The sequence below is a fragment of the Hyperoodon ampullatus genome (assembly GCF_949752795.1).
Source record: "Hyperoodon ampullatus genome assembly, chromosome: 17".
NCBI lineage: Eukaryota > Metazoa > Chordata > Mammalia > Artiodactyla > Ziphiidae > Hyperoodon > Hyperoodon ampullatus.
The window spans coordinates 9,296,505-9,313,381 of NC_136930.1; positions in this window are offsets into that span (position 1 = coordinate 9,296,505).

Sequence of the window (16,877 nt, forward strand, 5' to 3'; positions counted from 1 at the left end):
CTATCTTGGGTCTAACATTTGTTCACCTTAATTTCCTTCTTCCTTCTTGTCCCCATCAGATCCCATGTCCCAGTCCCTGTGTTCTTCTCCTTGTTTTAGGGACACAAGCTGCTCTTAACACATGTCTATGTACAGAGTCTTCTTCCTCAATCTGGCGCTCTTGTCTGTTCCTTTCTCCACTTGAGAAACCTACTAGTTCTTCACATCTCCGCTGAGATGCTGTCTCTTCTGGTAAGGAAGAACCATGTTTTAATGCCCCATCCTCACTGATCCAGTCTGATTAAACCCCTACTATCTCTGAGCCTCCACACTTCATGTGCACTCTTATTTTTAGCACTGACTCCAAATTCTGACTTGCGTAATTTGTGTTTTTTTACATCTCTCCCACTAGAGTCTGTGAGACCCTTGGGGCTTGGGGTTCTATCAGCTTCATTTTGGGACATTCCACAGAGACTAGAAACATTGACAGACACACAGTCAGTGTTCAATGACCATATGGGGCAATGAAGTGAATCCAAGGCAATTCCCGGGCCTGTCAGGTCAACCCTCTCCTCTCCTCCAAGCATCTCTCTTTGGAGTGTGTTTCTCAGAGCAAAGGTGGGTGTGGCAGACCTCTTAGGAAACCAACACACAGAAAGCACTCAGATGGGGAGCAAGGTGGGGCTCACATGAAACTTGGAGGTGAGGGGCTGCTGGTGCGTTGATTTCTCAGTTATCCAAACGCTGCTTGAAGAAAAGACAACGCAGATGTCCACTCAAGTAAGATAGAAGGCAGCGTTCACGGAAAGCAGAAACTATCAATAAAAAGGTATTGCTTCTACTCTTCATCCCTGAAGATATATCAGCTTTTGAATTTATAAATTGATGTCAGGTTAGTTTCCAGTCTTTCTTTGCTGGTGTTCATTTTTAACTGCTCTCTCCTATCTGGAAAGCAGGAGACATTATGTCAAAGTCGTATGTGTGTTCGTTTTTGTCTTCCTCCTAAGGAGAGAAACACCAACTTGGGGACGAGGGTTAAAAAGAGCAAGATAATAACAACAAGCAACAGTTGCCTAGCAATTTGCAGCCTACAGGCCCTTCAATCTGCTGTTTCATTTAATCCTCAAGACAATCTTGTGAGGCTGGTATTATTGCTCCCACTTTGCAGAGGAGGAAACTTGGGCTAATGATGTATAAGTGACTTGTCTAAGGTTATATAAAAGCCCCGAGACTGACAGAATGCTCTTTATTCAGGGTAACGTAGAGTGAATTGAACTCCAGGATGATTATACTGGAATTTTCACTGTAATAATATGCAACCCTGACTGACTGCTTACGATGGAGCAGACACTGTTCTAAGTGCTTTACATGTGTTAACTCATTTAATCCTCAAACAACCACGTGAGGTAGGAGCAATTATTATTACCCTCATTTTACAGATGGGAAACTGCATTCCAAAGAGGTTAATTATCCCGCTCTTGTTCACATAACTGATAAATGACAGAGTGAAAATTGGAAGTGAGGCAATCTGGCTCCCAAGTCCGTGCTCATAACCACCAGAGGTGACTGCCTCTTGGGGGATATGGTGTCCCTGTGAGTCAGTGACTCTAATGAATAGTAATGGAATGCTTTCATCCTTGTATAAATGCTTAATGTTTTTAATTTGACTTCCAAAATCAACAGGAAACATTTTAGAGACAGAATCTTGGGTCCCATCTCCTCCTCTCGCTTCTATGCACACCCACTGCCCAGAACTGTGCTTGGTACAACAAGGGTTCAGGAAAATATCTGTTGAATGAATGCAAATAATGTCTTCAATATTCAGTTATCAGTAGTTAGGGAAAATAATTCCATTGACCAGTTGGATCACCAGACCATGAATTGATTTCAAACTGTTTCTCTGCATTCACGTTGAAACTGTCTTCTCTTTTTCTCTGTTTCTATTCACCTTCTGGTCTCAGTTTATATGTCATATGCATTGAGAAGTCTCACCTCTCCCCCTGTCCTATTCCACCACCACCACCAAGTCAGGCTGGCGCTTCTCTGAGGGATTAATTAGCTTCCATATTTTCCCTTTATACAGTATTTGTAATGCTTATGTCAGTTTCCTCTCTAAGATTCTGTAGTATGCGTTCGCACACGCGCACACAGGCAGACACACACACACAGAGTGATTTCCATGGAGGCAAGGATGGTGTGTTTCATTCATGCTGTTTCTCAGGGGATTAGAATTGTAAATGTTCAAATTGTAGCTATTTGTCGGCGGAGTAAATGAGTGAGGGAATCAACTTTAGCAGCAGTCACCCAGAGGTGTTCATTGATTAACAGCAATGTATAAACAAAATGTATTGCCTCAGCTAGAAAGTGAGTTAAATCTTTTCAACACAGTTTTTCTAGCTCTTGAAAGACGTATGTCAAATGTTGGGTCCCTACCCATTTTCTTCCTTCATTTAGAGGGGCTCAGAAAGTGCTTACTGTGGCTTCTGGTTCTTGCTTGTTAGCTCCTATTCTGAAAGTTTTTTGCAGGAACTTGACCTGCACTTGACTTGAGTTTGGATATTCCTGGTGCTTCTGTGAATGTTGTTTTTTCCTTTTTGAACTGGAGAAATCCAGCGTGATCACACACATGAGAAAAGTTATTTCTTCTTGATCAAAATTTCCAGATTAACTCCTTCCATGAGTTTTAAAATTTTTATGTCTAAGAGCATTCATTTGTTGGATTGAAGATTAAGGATGTAGAAGGGAGGCTAGGAGAGGTCTTATCTTATGGGACATTGATTGGAAATAAATCAAATTTGGAATATTCAGTGGAAATTTTCTCTTGAAAGATCCTAACCTTAGATGGTATTACTATTTTAGCCATATTAATGTCAATATTTATTTGCTCTGGCTTATAATTTGGTGTATTTTGCTCTCTGGCTTTTAAACTCTGAATTTGAGAACATACCTGGATTGGCAAATTAATTTTCTCCTAAACCATCAGCACTATCCATCTTACATACATCATATGCCATAAAGATTTCTGCTGAAGTGATTTACTTCTGATGAGACTTTTTTTTTAATGAAGCCAAACTGCAAGGCTGCAAAAAAATGCAGTTTTTGGTCACTGTGTAAATTCAGTGTTGCTATCTGCCCCAGATCTTAAGTTGATTGCCAAACAGATAAAATTAAAATATACTTATTTTCACAGAAATGTAATTTCTAATATTAAGCAACAATTCAATAAAGAATTTGTAGAAATGTCTTGCTCTTGTTTATAGCATTAGATGTGGTTGGATCTTTTCTAATGGGATATAATTTATAATTTCCTGGATATACAATTTTTAGAAATCCATCCTACTCACATATACACAGTGGGGTTTTGCTCTTGACAGATTCTTTTTTTTTTTTTTGTAAAGTATCTGTCATAATAGATTTTTACAGACTTTTTTGTTTATTTAAATATAATTTCACAGTGTATCATGATGCTCAAATGAGAAAACTGAAATCATTGTATTTATGATCTTTCTCCATGTTTATCTTTTCTACATTGGCTATTGATATCTGATTGTGTAATAGCACCCTTCCTTTAACTTTTTAAATTCTAAAGGGTTTTAGAAGAGAGGAAAGAGACAGAGATGGCTATTCATCCCTCAATATTAGCTCTTTTCTTTTAATTTAACAATAGAATCCCCTGATTTTCCTTGGCTACCTTCAATAAAGACTACATTTCCAAGGCTTCCTTGATAGATGTGGCCAAATGATTATGTTTTGGCCAGTAAGATGTAAGCAGAAGTGTCATATATATAACTTCCATAAAGTACGCTTGTGAGTAAGGGTCAAACTTTGTTTAAAACTCTCTTCTTTCTTCCTGGCTAGAATGTGGATAGGAGGGCTGGATCTGGAGCAGCGCTTTTGGACTATGAGGTAAAGTCATGTACTGGAAATAAGTAGCTAAAAGATAGAAGGGGAATCCACCTACCAGTCTTTTTTTTTTTTAATGTTTATTTATTTTGTTGTTATTGGGTTTAAGTTCTTTTTTTGAAATACCTTTTCAGAATTCAGACTTTATTTATTTATTTATGGCCGTGCCACACAGCTTGCGGGACCTTAGTTTCCTGACCAGGGATTGAACCCAGGCCCACAGCAGTGAAAGTGCGGAGTCCTAACCACCAGACCACCAGGGAATTCCCCACCTACCAGTCTTGAATTGCCCACTGCTGGACTTTGTTTGCCTAAGATAGTAATAGACTTTTGTCTTGTTTAAGACCTGTTATGCTGCATTTTCTATCATTAGTTAAAATAAGGAGCAAGACTGGATTTCATGAGACTGTCATAGGCAGATGTTCAGAGTTGTGCTGTGAAGTCATTTGTCCTTGTGGAATTTGGGGGGATAGATTCATGGGTGGCTGGGACCCCTACCTTGGGACCTGTGAGGTCCTGTGTGTAGCTTCAGGAGTGGTAGGTGTTGTCAGTCGCTCTCCTAAGGTCCACTGTGTACCGGCAGACCGCGTGTAGCAGCGGCCCAACGGGAATGGTAGGTAGTGTAATTTCTGCCATCTCTGGCAGGGATAGTGAGGTTTTTTCAAAAGAGAAGTTACTTGCAGATTCCTAGCCATCACCATTTCATATTCATATTTTGAGCTTAAATACATCTCTGTTTGACCTAAGAGCAAAGATAAACCTTCCTTCAAATCCTAATAATTACCTAAGAACATCCAAGTATTCTTAAACACTTAAGCACATTATTAAAATTTAGTGGAGATTTGAAAATGGTTCTAATGGCATATGTTTTAGAAGAGGATTTAAAAATTGTTTAGAAAGAAAGCTTATCAACATGTGGAACAATTTTATGACAATTACTTAGACTCTAGTTCTCTCTTTGATGGAAGTATTTTTTACCACCTCTTTAAATCTAATGGATTTGTTTCATTTTGCCTTGTCTTTCTATATATTTTTATCTTAAAGAATAAAGAAAAATAAATAATAAAAAGTGTCTGAAAAATAGTAGTGGAACTAGGACCATGGTGTGTTATACCAGCCTATAGAATATACGTGACCTTAAAAGTGATATTTACCTGTCCTCTATAGTTGAAGGATAACAAAATGTTTTCTGAATTTGTGAGAGTGTATTTCTTGTGAATAGATAAGGGTCTTAAATTTCTATCCTGAGTAATCTTCTTGGTTACTGAGAATGTCTCAACTTTTTTTTTTTTTTTTTCCGCTACACGGGCCTCCCACTGTTGCGGCCTCTCCCGTTGCGGAGCACAGGCTCCGGACGCGCAGGCTCAGTGGCCATGGCTCACGGGCCCAGCCGCTCCGTGGCATGTGGGATCTTCCCGGACCGGGGCACGAACCCGTGTCCCCTGCATCGGCAGGCGGACTCTCAACCACTGCGCCACTAGGGAAGCCCGTCTCAACTTTTGATAGTGCAACTCTTTTTTTTTTTTTTTTTTTTTTTTTTTTTTTTTTTGCGGTACGTGGGCCTCTCACTGTAGTGGCCTCTCTCGCCGCGGAGCACAGGCTCCGGATGCACAGGCCCAGAGGCCATGGCTCACGGGCCCAGCCGCTCCGCGGCACATGGGATCCTCCCAGACTGGGGCACGAACCCGTATCCCCTGCATCAGCAGGCGGACTCTCAACCACTGCGCCACCAGGGAGGCCCAGTGCAACTCTTTATCATGTGAAAATAGTGTCATTGGTTTTTGGTATAAATGAATATTTTATGCATGCTGATATTTTTGTTGTCTCCTTCAAAGTAAATCTGCTCTTTCTGGTCATTTTCGTGTTGTGCTTGGAAGGAAGAGTTGGGAGTTTGTTAAGGGGTGATTTTACCCCTGAAAATCATCTGAACCAGTTTAAAGGCCTCTTCTCTAGTGTACTGGGAATAAATCAATAGTCGTGGCAGAAGAGGGACTTAGTAAATGGCTCCCTTTCAAAACCATGAAGCAACAGACACATTATTTTTTTTAATATGAATCATTAAACTTTGACAATTATAACACGTATTATAATTAAACATTTTAGAGTTACGTGTCTCTAGGTTCCTTTAATATGTCTAACTCTTTAAGGCTATAGCAAACCACAGCCATTATTGGTAAAATTAAATTGTATTTTGATTGCCCTACTTAGCGTTAGAGAGTTGGGGGTTAGAATGATTTAACTATGTAAAATAATTTAACTCTGAACAACTATTTTTTTTATGTTGCTTCATCTGATAGAAAAGGCAGCACAAGCCTATTGTTGAATTATCTCTAAATCTTAAAATGAAGGCCCACAGTCTCAATTGGAGTGCTATTTTCAGAGGCTAAGGGAGCCTCTGGGAGGGAGCTGGTTCCCAGAAGGGAGTTCATTCCTGAATTATTTGGTCACTGGTGTTATTCCCGAGAGTTTGTGTGAATTATCTCGGTTCTTTTCTCCTTCCTTATTTATATCTAGCCAACATCAAATGCTGGAGATTCTTTATTTTAAAAAGAAGTTCTGCTTCCTGTGTTTTGCAAGGTAGATATCCACATGGTCACTCATCTTATTAATTAGCTGCACCTGTATCTTCATGTGCTTTAGGAGAATTCCGTAGAGAGTGTACTGAATCGTGGGACCTCTATGTATCTAGCTTTGCCCCGACCATCCCATCCTTACAGTTCTAAGATCATTTTCACATCTTGTTCCTTATTTTATCTAAAGTCTGATTGAGGAAGAGTGTATTTTTATTTAAAGACTTCCTGGTTAAAAAAATTTTCGTGTCCCATTTCAACGTTTAACACCCTCGAAGCTTCGTAGAAGACTCTTGAATCCAAATTTTGGGAAAAACATTTTTTTTCTCCCACATAAAGACTCAAATTCCTTTTTGGCATTTGCAAACATCACCTGTCTCTTCCCTTTCCTATCTTTTGCTACAGTCTGGGAAGGGTAACAGATGCATGCCATGGAGCTCAAGCCACACCAGGTCTGTCTCTCTGTCTGTCCATCTCTCAGGCTCTCCATATGGCTTTTGAGTGTTGTGCTCAAAATCTCAGACTTCTCTTTGGGGAAGAGGGAGCATTACCTTTGGGAGATCTGGGATCACATATCTACAATTCTTAGACCCCAGAGAAAGAGGTGCTGGTGAGACTTTATGAATCCACCATGTGTCTGGCTATGGGAGGAGGTCCTGTGATTTGCAGCCGACCAGAACATGTAGTGGAGGAGAGGCTCCATTCCCCAATGGAAGGTAATGAGGTGCTATTTCCAGTGGGAGGAAAGGGATGCTGGAGAGACGGAAATAACAGATGTCTACTCCCGGCAGAAAACTATAAATAACTAGAACCTTGTACATCTATGCCCACGTCTCTATAGCTATACCTATATCTGCAGCTACATATCTATATATGTGTCAATATCCACATATTCACCTATTATCTATGTAATATTTATTCTATAGCACCTTGGAATATGTTTCTGTTAAAGATGATCCATTATTTGAATGTAGCCACTGGATAAGTATTTACTGAACACTGACAGTATATACAGTTCCAAGAATATAAGATATCAGGTACAAATGGTTCTTGTCCTCTATGTCTTATTTTTTTCCCTCAACCATTAGAATTAATGTTGCTTCAAAGCAGGTGAAATATTCTTACAACACTTTGCACACGGTATGCACATATGATTTATGAACTTTTTCTTTATATGACATTGGCAGGAGGAATACTCCTGGGAGAAGATGTGTGACACTTTATATAATTTAAAGTGTTCTTGTATTGCAGATATAAAATTTCTCACCTGAAATCTGAACTTTTCAATTTTTTAAAGCTGGTGTTTCTAGCCGTTGCTTTTCTTTTCATTACTGAGGAAGATGCTGTTCCTCCAGAAAATATTGTTGACTTTATTTGCTGAGATACAGATTATCCAACTAATTTTTAAAGCATGAGTCTGGTAAATAAGCTCAAGATTAATGCAGAAAAATATGACTAAGTAATAAAGATGTTTATATAATGAGCAGTTGTTTTATTGTATTTGGAAATGGGTTCTGAAATTTTTTTTATTCCAGAGAATGCAATACAGTTTTATTTAAAATGTTATATAGAATAGTTTGAGCCTCTGGTCTAAAACATGATCTATAATGATGAGATGGAAAACATATCCATTAGTAGCAGCAGTTTGATAGTAGCCCCCATATTTACTTTTATTAATTTTCACTTTTTCAACTTAAAATGAATTAACCATCTTGATGGTTTGCTCTAGGGGTTACTGTGTGAAATTATGAGCCAAAATGATTATGGTGCAAATGGAAAACATAGAGTTTATGACCTTTCAAACAGTTAAACTAGTTTCTGAAATAGGACTGTATGAATTCTACTTCTGAAATATTTCTTCATATCATGATACTTCATACATTATAAATTCTGTGGTGCAATTACATATATAAAAATGAGATTCTGGATTTATTCACTTCCAGCCACTATTTGGGGGCAAGTGAATAAAAGACTCTTTGAACTATCTTGAGGAAAAAGAAAAGAAAGGGATCATTTCTTGACTCATATAACCCCTCCATGCTCAGGCTGGGGTAGATCTAGCCTCAGGGTAAATAAAACCAGGGCCTGAAAGTGTAACTGACCTCAGTCACTCTATCTGTTGGTCTGTTCTGTCTGTTTTTCCATCTCTAGGTCTCTTTACTTGGCTTTTATGTGCTGGTACTCAGGGTATCGGATTTCAGGCTTCTCTTTTTTGGGGGGAATATTAACTTTGGGAAATCTGGGCTCAGGTCTTTACAGTCTTCAGACCCAAGGGAAAGAGATGCTGGTGAGAGTTGAGTTCACCCTGTGTCTGGCAGTGGGAGGTGGTGCTGAGGTTTTCAGCCAGCAGAACATGTGGGGGAGGGTCATTTCCCCAGTGGAAGGTACACGAGGTGCTATTTCCAGTGGGAGGAAGGGATGTTGGAGAGACAGAAATTAAAGATGTTTACTTTCAGAAAGAAAACCTTTTGCATATTTTTACCGGTTTAGAGTCTCATGTGAATTACTGAGTACCCCAGAACTTGGTGTCGGAAGTTACTTATGGGTCTTTAAATGCAAAGTAGCATGATAATGAATAGAACATCTTCTGGCATCAAAGAGTCTGAATTAGAATCCCAGCCTTATCCCTTAGTAGCTCTGTGGCCTTTCTTCTGGGTTGAATTGTGTCCCTCCAAATTCATATGTTGAAGTCTGACTGCCAGGACTTCAAAATGTGACCTTATTTGTAGATAGGGTCTTTATAGAGACCCTCATTTTAAGTTAGAATGAGGTCCTTAAGGTGGGCTCTAATCCAGTATCACTGGTGCCTGACACAAAGGGGAAACTTGGACATAGAGACAGACACACACAGATGAGAGATGATGTGAAGACGGCCATCTCAAAGCCAAGGGGAGAGGCCAGGAACAGATTCTTTCCTTACGGCCCTCAGAAGAAACCAATGCAGCCAACACCTTGAGTTTGGACTTCTAGCCTCCAGAACTTTGAGACAATACATTCTTTTTGTTTACGCCACCCAGGTTGTGGTCTTTTGTTATGGTGGTCCTAGGAAATTGATACAGCCTTGAACATCTTACTTCAATTTGTAGAGTCACTCAATAAATATTAACACCTTTAAAAATCCCTCTCTTCTTCCTTTACCTGTTTCCCTCATTGTTCTATAGTCTGGAAAACTGCTGACAAGATTTGTGTGCTTCTCTGCCCTTTTCAAAAGTAAAATAGATTTTAAAAGCATCAGGATGCCTCAGTACAGATCCAGGTGAGAATTCAAATAACCTACTAAGGAGGAGGAAGGGTAAAATGGTTTAATAAAGGAGGAAGTAATAGCTTTTATTGTGCAGATGAACATACTGCATTTTAATTGAAATTTTATTAAGTAGGGAGATGTAATATCTTCAGAGTATAAGTGCTCAGGAGGTAGGTTCTAGAGTTAGACGACCTGCATTTTAAATCTCAGTTCTGCCATTCACTGTGTAATCCTGGGTCATTTATATAATTGCGATGTATCTTAGTTTCCTCTTCTGTGAAATGGGGTTAATCATAGCTGAATTAGGGTTAAATAAGTTAATAAGGACAAAGCTTGCAACAGTTCATGGACCACAGTAAGCTTTCACCGTGGGTGGGCTTTTGCTATTAATTTGCCTCTTGTTCCCCCTCAAGACTCTGGAGGCAGGAAGACGATTGTGAATGTTCCAGGGTGGGAAAGCGTAGACTGTCCTTTCCCACAACATCTACCATCTAGATATACTTCTAAATAGCATCACTGTAACATTGGCTTGGGAACTTAAATTTTTTTTTTTTTTTTTTTAGATGTTGGGGGTAGGAATTAATTAATTAATTAATTTATTTTTGCTGTGTTCAGTCTTCGTTTCTGTGCGAGAGCTTTCTCTAGTTGTGGCGAGCAGGGGCCACTCTTCATCGCGGTGTGCGGGCCTCTCACTATCGCGGCCTCTCTTGTTGCGGAGCACAGGCTCCAGACGCACAGGCTCAGTAGTTGTGGCTCACGGGCCTAGTTGCTCCACGGCATGTGGGATCCTCCCAGCCCAGGGCTCAAACCCGTGTCCCCTGCACTGGCAGGCAGATTCTCAACCACTGCACCACCAGGGAAGCCCCTGGAACTTAACATTTTAAAGGCTCTCCTATAAACAGAAGGAGGCAGAACATTCATGGGGCATCTCATTGTCTCTCAAGGCAAAGAAACCCAAGGATCTGTTTCCCTCTTGGCTAAAACGTCTATACGAGCATCTCAGGAATTCAGGGTAAGATTACCCAGGAAGCACAGAAACATTATCCTTTCCCTGACTCATTTATCCATACACACAGCTCTGACTGTAATTTGGGTCCTTTATCTTTAATACCTGGGCATCAGAAGAATGAATGCCCTTTGTACAGGCAACACACCTGGGAGATGCCGCCATACGCTCCCTAATGAAAGTGATGCACAGAACAAAAGGCAGGCGATGGGGTCTTCACAGAGACACCGGAAAAGCACCAGCTGCTCCTGTGATGATAATGCTGAGAAGGCTGCTAGTACCTGAACACATCAACCTGGTCAAACACACACATTTCCCGGTTTAAACCTTGGCTTCATCAGTGGGACAATACTGTAACGGTAACCTTGTGGGAAGACAGACTAACTCAATGATATAACTGCCTGTGAAGTAATTTATAGCTCAGGTATTGGTGCAAGTCAGGCTAACAGTGTTTTTTGTTGTCCTTGGAAACTTTGCCTGTGTCCCGACATAATGGAGATTTGTGTGGTCTGTTTTCAAAACTTTGGAAATTATTCTCACATTTGATCTGCAAATAAGTTGCAAATAAAATGCATTCACTTGCAAGATTTTTACGACTTATCCTAAAGCTATGTATAATGCTACATGTTGTGTCAATGCCCGCTAATATACCGAAGCAGATTGATTTATTTTGTGTGCGGCTGCATTTTAACATTTTATTTAAATTTTCATTTTTAATTTGTTTTAGACCCAGCCTCCTTCCCCCCTCCCCCAAGTAGGTCTGTGGATCAAACAAATTTGTACAGTAGCTCAAAGGAACGATTTCACTGGGCATACCTGGGCCCCTTAAATTGCTGGTCTAGAGCTACACATAATAGCACCCATATTTCTTACCTGTGAATTCTGATGGCCTCATGGGGTCTGCTCTGAAATCTAACTTCACAGGGAAACCAAATGATCAAGGCTAAGAAATCAGCCCCAGGTATGCCGTGAAAAGGGAAGGGATTTCTATCAGTACACACTTCATTCATTCCGTTTTCTGTCATATTGTATATATTTACATATTACATAGAATTATGAACACCAAGTCATTCTTAAAAATCACTCACACTTTTTATACTTCTACCTTAAATATGGCCTTTCTTAAAGCTTTGTCACTTGTTTTCTTAAAGTTCTCATTTTCACTTATACATGTATTTTTCATCTACATGTGAATGTTTTACAATTTCTATCCAGAGCTTCAGCTCTGCATCCCCAACTGCTTCTTAAACAATCCACGCACAGCACATCTAGCAAAATCAATACTGTTTTTTAGCTCCTCCTAGGAGCCAAGCACTCTGCTAGGCCCTGCTAAGATACAGCGAGGAATTAGGCACGGCCCTGTCTTCTGTGAATCTCTAATAACCACATATAAAGAGCTTTAATAAGGCACATTGTAATAAACAATGAATGGGTTCAACTACGCGCTTTCGATTTGGGAGAGAGAGATCTTGACTTTTACTGGGAGGATTTGGGAAATGTTAGGGGACAGATAGGATGGAACAGGGCGGACTCTGACAGATGCAGGAAAGAGGGGGAGGGGGGAAGGGAGGAGCCTTCGCATCAGAAGGAGGCTGAAAAGCTCCCACAGTCTGAGGATCCGTGAGGGGCTGCTGCCCACTTGGAAGTGTCTCGGGCAGGGTGGGTGGAGGCGGAGGTGGGGGAGCATCAGGGGAGGGGCAGAGGCAGGCAGGCTCACGCCATCCCCGGGGGCTTTGAGGGCCAGGTGGGAGAGTCCATGGAAAGGCCTGGGAGGTGGAGTGTGGACGTTAGGAAGGGCCCCTGAGGACGGAGGGAAGGATGGAGTTGAGACAGATCGCAGGCAGAGACTGGTCAGTACTTTCAGGCAGACCCTTAACCTGAGTGTCACCCTTCAGTCTGTAACGTGGGGCTAAAGGAATGGGCGTGAGGGTACATGAGGATGTGTATACAGTAGCCATCACATATGTGCCTGGCAGTTACTTAGAAAGCGTTCCAAAATTTTAGCTGATATTTTAAATTATTATTGATATAGCACAGTTTTTGACAGATTCGACTCAGCATAGGGTGTACTGATTCATCCAGCTATCCATTGAATCAGTAAGTGATTCACCACCTACTTTGGCCGGTTACCTTCTAGGCATTGGGGATGTAATTGTAAACAAAACGTTTCTGACTTCTTGGAGATTATGGTCCATGAAGAGAGTCAAACAGTGAGCAAGCACACGAGTACATGCTATGTTGGGTGGTGATAGGTACTAGGGATCATCTATGTGGGTTTGCCTGGAAAAGTCCTGGTGTATGTGTCACGTGTAGTAGTCACAATAGTGCCTCCTTTCAGTCCTGTAAATGTCTCTTTGGCTGGTATATTATACGGTCACCCACACAGAGAGAACGACTGGGCAGAGGTCTGGGGTGGAGGTTACTATTTTATACAATGGTTAGTTAGGGAAGGTCTCACTATTAAAATGTCCTCTGAGCAAGGAGAGAGGAGGTGAGCAATTTGTACATCTGAGAAAAGAAATTTCCAGGCAAGTGCAAGAGGCCCTGAGGTGAGAGCATGCTTGACATGGTCAAAGATTAATAAGGAGGCTGGCATGGCTGGAGATGAGTGAGTGAGGTAAAGAATAATAGGAGGCGAGGTCAGAGCGACCCAATCACCTACATCCTTGGGGACCAAGGTACATACAGAGCATAACGACTTGGGCTTTAGTCTGAATGAATTTGGAGCCAATGAAAAGTGTGTGCAGAAGAGTGATAGGAATGCACACATTTTAAAAGAATGATCCTGTGCTATCTTTGGATGGCAAGGATGGAAGCAGAGAGATGAGTTAGGACAGTGTTGCGAGAATCACGGCAGGAGATGGTGGTGGCTGGAAGCAGGGTGGTAGCAAGGTTAAATTACGCACATTTTGAGAGTATAGCTGACAGAATTTGCTGTGGATTGAATGTGGGGTGGAGAAAGAGGGGAAATAAGAAGGACTCCAAGATCTTGGGCCCGAGCAACTGGAAGAATGGCTTTGCCATTTAGAGAGAAGGCAAAGATGGTGAGATGAGCAAATTTAGTGACAAAGGAGGAGGGATATTGGAAGCTTGATCTTATTAGCTCTCTCTCTATTAGGGATCCAAGGGGAGGTGTAGGGTATTCAGGTAGGTATATGAGTTTGGAGTTAGGAGAAGTCCAGGCTGGAGATATAAATTTGGGAGTCTTGGAAGTGTAAGTGGTACTTAAAACCACAGGACTGGAAGAGACCACCTATGAGGGGAGTATAGCCGGAGAAGAGAAGAGGTCCATCTAAGGACTGGGTCTATGACCACACTTGGAGGCTGGGCTGATAAGGAGGAACCAATAAGGTGGAGGGAAAGTGCCTTTTCAGTGGCGAAGTGGAGGATAGATTTCCAGAAGGAGGAAGTGAAGAGCTGTGTCCAGTGTAGCTGACAGGGCAAGTGACAGCATGGAGCTCAATGGTAACTCTCATGGGATTTGTTTTGGTGTTAAATGAGTACCAACTATATTGTCGATACTGTAGGCATTGTAATATAATTTCCTATAGCACTCAGTTTCCACATTCTCATTTCCTAACCATTAACCTGGAATAAGTACTAAGTGGTCATTTGGGAGGTCCTCTCAGACAGGCAGATTTTAAACACCAGGAAGGATAAATGCTTACTTTCTTCTGAAGAACTCAGGAAGGAACAACTCCCCGCCAGCCATTTCCGCGTTTGATCAACCTGAAGTTGAAGACGCTTTTCTTTATGTTTAACTGAACTCTATCTGTAGGCCCATTTCTTCCTGTCGGGCCCTCTGCTAATATGGGGCGCCATTAATCACCACCACCTTCCAAAAAGTGCCCTTTGTGTCATTGAGACCAGACACCAGATCACCTACTCACCTGCCCTTTTGTAGGATAAACAACACGGCTGCCTTTCATCTTCTCCAAGAACCCCTACTTCTCCCCTCTCCATGTGCTTGAAGATCGCACGTTAAGTAGGTATGGTCTCCTCGGGGCCTTCTTGCCCCCTAGGCCTGCAGACAAAATTATTTATGATATGCATAATCCATGAGCATATCTTTACTTAGAAGAGGCAAAAGAATGAATTTCTCTGGATCTCAGATTCTGTCACAGACCTGACCTCAGTGGTGTACACACGCAAAGAGTGCATATGTGTATGTCTGTGTGTGCCTGCATGTGTGTGTGTGTGTGTGTGTGCTGACAGTGAAAGAGAGAGAGAGAGGGAGGGCCTGACCTACAGTTTAGCTCAAAGAGAATCATTTCGCCTCTGGTGGCACCTTGCCAGCCAGCGTGGTTGGCTGGCTGCTGTCATTTATTAGCAAGATTTTGTATTTCAGTATATCTGTGTGCCCTTGAAATGTCTGAAGGATTTGTCTTGCTTCCAAAACAGATAACAAACTGGAGCTTTGTCCAAGGAACTTGGCTTCCTAAAACTGCTCTTCACTTTTGTCCTACTTCCAAAACATCCCTTGTCTAGTCCCCAGGTCTGAACCTTTGGGCTATCAGAAATAGTGACAAGTGGGCAGAAAAACAGCCTTAGCGGGAAAGTACGCAAAATTAGAGGTGCTTCAGAAATCGAGGGTCTCCTCCGTAAGGATATTGCAGGGTTATGGCTGAAGAGAGGCCTCTAACTCACCAAGCTTTCACCCATTGCAGAGGGTTGTTTAGCTGGTTGAGATCTTACATCTTTTGACACTAATAATACCTCATGCATTCAGTTCAGTTTTGGCCACTCCTCTTGGCTAGAGAACTGATAGGTTAATCAACATCCAGGGTTTATAAACCCTGTGACTTTAGTTTTCCCATATGGAAAATGGAATGTCCCATAATCGTGAACTGTAAACGCGCTTGGGCATGTGTTAAGGCCAAAGCTCTGTTCAGTGAGATGCTTTATTTGTGTGGACACCACACAGGATGGGAAACTAAGGCACTTTACAAAGAAGGTTTATAATTGTTTGGCCAGATGCCCTAATTGTATCTGTGTCTTCAATAGCTGATGCCCTGATCTGATTCGATATTCCAAAGCCTTGATTTTCTCAAAGGTTAAAGCTGAAAATAAAAGCAACGCTGCTTTGTAACGTCTATTGATCCTGAGTTGATGATAATGTCTTTGGCATCGTGGGGGAATCATTGCTTATCCTGACAACGACAGTTTGCATTTCACCTTAACTACTGAGGCTATTCAGTGGGCAGGCAAATGTTCTCTGGAATGTTCTTCTTCCAAATGGCTCACATTTAACTACACGAAATATGTTAAAATGAGAAGCCTCCATGTCAGAAATCCACAAAAGCAAGAGGGAGAAAATCCAACTCCTCTGTTCTTATCTCACTCGTGCTGACTGCAGAGAACTCCGAACAGCAAGGAGACAGAAATGAAAGTTATCATCAGATAAGCCTTCCAAAAGATCCGGTGGGTGAAGGAAAGTGTCTTTCTCTAGTAGATGGTATTTTCCATAGGGCAGGGTAAGGCTCCCAGACCCTAGAATCACTGCATTTCTCCCTTGCTGAGCCTTGCACAGCAAAGCATGCAATGATGCACAAATGTGGACTGAAATTTTTAAAAATGTTCACTGACCTTTCGGGAGCTTTCATGCTGTTTAAGAATCTACTGACCTACAGGAAATTACTGCACGTAAATGCCTAGCTTCTGCTGGGAATTCAACTCCAGGCTTCTGTCTGCTGCTTCTCCGCTTTCCGCCTTTCCCCCAGCAACCCTGTTTTGCGGCAAGACCCCAACTGCTTCAGCCCACAGGGAGAGTGTGGGGCGAGCCCCTCGCCTGGGCTGGCTCTGGACTGCTGTTTGCTTGCACACATTCAGTTACCAGGAAATGTGGAGTCAGCTCTGGTCCTGTTCCACTTCATTTTCTTCACCCCATGCACTGGGTTTTTCTCTTCTGCTGCCCCAGCTGCTCTTGCTTTTCCCAGGATGGCAGAGCCCGCCCCTGCTGCAATCTGTGCTTCCTACAAGGTTCCTTAGTTGCCTACTTGACCTCAGCTGCCCTGCCTAGATTTTTCACTTCCCAAGCCTTCCAAACCCTCCCTGAAAACCTAGCGGTAGCAGCCGCAGCCGCAGCAGCGAGTGGCGAGGGCATTTATGGAGGCGGGGACAGGGCACTGACGCAGGAGTCAGACCTGGGTTCAGATTCTGCCTCTGTTATTGCTCT